This window comes from Portunus trituberculatus, chromosome 18 (assembly GCF_017591435.1).
Source record: "Portunus trituberculatus isolate SZX2019 chromosome 18, ASM1759143v1, whole genome shotgun sequence".
Classification (NCBI taxonomy): domain Eukaryota; kingdom Metazoa; phylum Arthropoda; class Malacostraca; order Decapoda; family Portunidae; genus Portunus; species Portunus trituberculatus.
The window spans coordinates 20,850,986-20,855,985 of NC_059272.1; the positions used below are offsets into that span (position 1 = coordinate 20,850,986).

Consider the following 5,000-nt stretch of genomic DNA (forward strand, 5'->3'; position numbering starts at 1 on the left):
TCGTTCTTATCATTCTCCTACCATGAAAAATACACCAAACTGAAATTACATAAAAAAAAAAAAATATATATATATGAATGTAAAATGCATCTTTATGTGTTCTCTCATCCACAAACACTTGAGTCCACCCGGATGTGTTTGCTGTAAAGAACACCACTCCTGCTCCCACGTTCGCCGCTCCCCTCCGCCTCTCCTCCTCCTCCTCTTCGCCGGGAGGTGTTTACTGTACACTCCTCTCCGTTACACCCTCCTCTCTTCGTTACGTATGATCACAATGACTGGTGAGTGGTGTTGTCGCTGCTCCTGAAAACTTCACCTGCCTTTGTCTTGGTTCTTGTAAAGGTTTAATCCTGTATGGAGCAACAAGAGCTTTGTTGCTCCATAGTAAGACAATGAAAGGTATTTACGTAATGCTGATTAAACGTTTCTCAAGTACTACCTGTCTTTGTTGCTTTGTTTTGTGTTGTGTTTTGTTTGTCGTTTTATTGCCGAGGTAGTGTTGAGTTCTCAGTGAGCGGCGGGTGAATGGAGCAGATCCAGTGACGAGAGTGTTGCTGGGAAGTTAATGGGAAGCTTTGAAAGTTTAGATGAGTTTGAGGATAGGGACGAGAGGTGGACATAGGTGGGTCACGTGCCTGTGCTCCTGGTAGCTTGTTGCAGCTTCTCTTATTATTATTATTATCTTTTATGTTATATTATTTGAATGTGTTTGTCCCTTGAAATATAGCAAGGCGAGTACGTGTCCTCACAATAAATATTTTCTCTTCTGGCTACACGTCTTCTCTTGGCTTGGCCCTGGTCGGGGTCGCCACAGCGGATTAGATCCACATGGTGAGCTGGCAAAGGTTTTACGGCGGATGGTCTTCCTGACGCGACCCTTCCCGTTTATCCGGCTTGGACGCGGTGCTGAGCTGCTCCAGCTTGTGTCCTCAGTGCGGGGTGGGGGTCGGGGTGGGGGTGGGAGCAGCCAGGTACTCTACCTCTGGAAATTTCCAACTCCATATCAGGATTCGAACAGGAGACATCCTGCATTGTGGTCAGCCAGCTGCTGCTCTGACCTCCGCGCCGCCCCTCCTGCCGCGTTGGCGGCAAACATAGGCAAGTTATTGAGTTGGAAAGATGAAAGGGAGACGCAAAGTGAGGCAGGAGCGCTGCATGTTCTCTTATGTGCCTTTCCTTACAAGTATTACTGTAGAAACATTCATAAATGTTGTAGATGCCACATTCTCTCCGGAAACGTCCCTTTCTCGAAACGTAGAATATAACAATACTCCTGCAATAACTTGTTTCACATCCACCTGTGGTTCTCATCTGGCTTTGTTGGAAAGTTGATTAGTTTCATTACAGTTGATACTTTTCTCTTCGGTGTACATTATAGAAAATATGAAGAAGTTAGAGCGTTTTCAGTTTTAATTTGGGTGATGATGGAAGAGAGCAGATGGAGGGTGCAGGTTATGGTGGTGGTGGTGGTGGCGGTAGTAGTAGTGGAGGGGGCCAGGTGGAGCGTGTCGGCGGTGGTGATGAGAGAAGGTAAAATGGAGAGTTAGGAAGTGTGGTGATGATGGAAGAGGATGGATGGAGCGTGAAGCAAGTGACCATGTGTGGTGGTGATGGTGGTGGCTGAGGAGAAACAGGCAGTGCGGTAGTGTTGTTGTGGCGGTGGTGGTGGTGGTGGTGGTGGTGGAAGACAACACGCAGAGGATGGAAGGCTATTGTGTACCGGAATAGAAGCGTATCACACCTCAGTATCGAAGGGAAAGCTGAAAGCTGCCTTGCACTTTCATGAAACACATTTTGAATACTCGCACGGGTTCTTAAGGGAGTTTTTTAATGGTTCTAGTGAGAGATTATCAAGATTTTTGCTTTATTAATTGGAGAAACACTATTGATAGCTCCACTAATCATCTCTGTGGCCTTTGAAAATTGTTATGGCGAAGGAGCAAAACCAAGGATACAGAACCACGATAGCTACAATGCGTCTTTGTCTGACTTGACTTCGATGGAGAGAACGTTCTTGAAATTTTCACCCCGATATACACCAGACATGCAGACATACAGACATACAGACACATACACCGACTGGCTGACTGAGGCGTGTTGTTGCTTCCATATGAGTCTTTTATATTTTGTGTGTATGTGTGTGTGTGTGTGTGTGTGTGTGTGTGTGTGTGTGTGTGTGTGTGTGTTTTACGAGTGTTGCTTTGTTATTGTAGGTTAGGTGACTTTTTTTTCTGTTGCGTGTGTTGCTTGACAAGAGATATGTGTGTGTGTGTGTGTGTGTGTGTGTGTGTGTGTGTGTGTGTGTGTGTGTGTGTGTGTGTGTGTGTGTGTGTTTTATGTTAATGTTGTTTTGTTATTGTAGTTTGAATAGTTTTTTTTTTTTTTTGCTGTTGCGTGTGTTGCTTGCCAAAAGATGTGTGTGTGTGTGTGTGTGTGTGTGTGTGTGTGTGTGTGTGTGTGTGTGTGTGTGTGTGTGTGTGTGAAGGTTTTAGTTTTTCTATTTATCCATTTTCATGTAATAAGGATTCACGCCATGGGGAACAAAAGCCGATGCACCAAAGAAATCCCACAATAACGTCACATTGAAATACCCTCCCCTACCCCTTCCCGTCCCACCTAAACAAACACACACTCATAAAAAAAAATATCTAAAAATAAGCGAACAATAGCGCTAACATCAGTATAGAAACCGTCGCTGACAAACCCCAGAGCTACTGTGAGATTAAGGTCCGTATTTAGAAGCGCTTTGGTCTCTCATCACGACTATTTTCAAGGGCCACAGAGATGATTAGCGGTGTTTGTAAGAGTGTTTTTCCTGTTAGTTATGTAGAAATCTTGTCATTCTGCTTCTAGAACCGTAAAAATACATTAGAAACTCGTAGATGTACTAAATAGAGCCTTTTGAATAGTGGAGGTGGAGCATAGAAGGGTTTGAGAATATAAGTTTAAGTATGATAATAATAAAAAGAAGACTGAACAAGCCAATTAGAAAAAAAAACACACTGATAGTTTGTATAGAAAAGAATAGCGTTAATATTAGTGTTGCTGCTACTTAGGATATATACCACCACCACACTACTACTACTACTACTACTACTACTACTACTACTACTACTACTACTACTACTACTACTACTACTACTACTACTACTACTACTACCACCCACCTGAAGTAGTGCTGACAAGAGCGGCGTGATGCTGCAGATGCTGATGCTCTTCTGTGCTGTCGCCTCCTCCACCAGGCAGCACTCCTCCTCCTCCTCCTCCTCCTATTCCTTCTACTCCTCCTCCTCCCCCTGCCGCCGCCGCCTCGTCAAGCATCAGTCCGTCGCTCCTCCGCCGTCGCCGCCACACCCTAGCCACCCCCAGCACCGCCGCCACCAGGAGCAGCGCCACACATGCCCCGCCCACGCCGCCCGCCACCTCCCAGGCCAGGGCGTCGAGCGGGCCGGGTGAGGGTGGGGCGGGCGCGTCAGCTGCAGGCGGGGCCGGGTGTGGGTGGGGCGGGAGGTCGGTGGGGGTACTATGGGAGGGGAAAGGGAGGGTGGTGATTAGAATAGCGCTGTGTGATTAGAGGCAGGCTCGCAGACTTACACACACACACACACACACACACACACACACACACACACACACACACACACACACACACACACACACACACCTCTCCTTAATTCCTTTTCCTCTCATCCTCCTCCCTTCCTCTCACTAATTTCCCAAAATCTCTCTCTCTCTCTCTCTCTCTCTCTCTCTCTCTCTCTCTCTCTCTCTCTCTCTCTCTCTCTCTCTCTCTCCTCTTCCTTTCCTCTTCCCCTTCCCCTTCCTCTTCCCCTCCCCACTCTTCCATTCCCTTTGTTCCCCTCACACCCCTTCCTCCCTTTCCATCCCCTCGCATCTCCCTCTTCTTCCTTTCTATCTCCTCTTCTTCCTTCCCATTCCCTTCCCTCACAATACTGACCAGTAAAGTGGGCAACCTTCCGGGGCAGCGTGCGGGCGTGCAGGTGAAGCTGACTGGAGCGGGCGTGGGGCGTGGCGGTGTAGAGGACAAGACGCAGCTCCGTGTCGGGTGGCAGGCCGCGCACTGAGAATTGGGGCCGCCCTGCGCTCACATTTGCCACCAGTGTGTTGCCTGACCAAACCTGAAAGAGAGAGGGAGAGAGGGCAGGTGTGAAAGTGGTTATAGGAAGCTTGTTAGTGATTAGGATACGTGCGAATGATCAGATATGAGAGGTGAGAGAGAGAGAGAGAGAGAGAGAGAGAGAGAGAGAGAGAGAGAGAGAGAGAGAGAGAGGTAATTGAACAGGTGTGAACAGGAAATGACAGGAGAGAAAAATGAAGCTTCAATGATTCTAGACATATAGGAAAAATATATTGTGTGATGGAGAAGTGAAGGATTACGGAGATAAAAAAAGTAGAGAGAGAGAGAGAGAGAGAGAGAGAGAGAGAGAGAGAGAGAGAGAGAGAGAGAGAGAGAGAGAGAGAGAGACTGGATGACTAGACAGGTAAAATTAACCCTTTCAGTACCATGACACGTTTCCAAATTCATTCTGCTGACTAGTTCGTGATTTTATACAGCCTCAGAAACTTAGGTTGGGGATTAGAATAGTGAAGACTGGCAACTAATCTTTTGACCTCCATAGACCCTCCCTAGTGTCAATAAATGGTCTAATCGTACACAAATCTCAAGATAGAAATGTGTCCCAGTATTGAAGGGGTTAAGAAGTAGTACATTTCCACGTGACCTGTGAAGTACCAGCAAGTTACGAAATGCGAGTGAAAATAGGTGTGAATATTTGGGAAAGCCGTTACAGTGTACTACGTCATTTATCGTGTGACTAATGTGAAGAATAAATAATGAGTTAGCAAGTTTGTTAATGAGTCTGTTAATCACCTGCCCAACTAAGTGGCGAAGTTGTCAGGTGATTCAATACTCAATGTTTTGGCGGTTAGTTAAACACACACACACACACACACACACACACACACACACACACACACAC

At 46.5% G+C, this 5,000-nt stretch overlaps 1 pseudogene; it reads right to left on the reverse strand.

Annotated features, from left to right (window-relative positions):
• LOC123505759 overlaps positions 1–5,000 on the reverse strand; it is a 390,503-nt pseudogene that overhangs the window by 782 nt on the left and 384,721 nt on the right.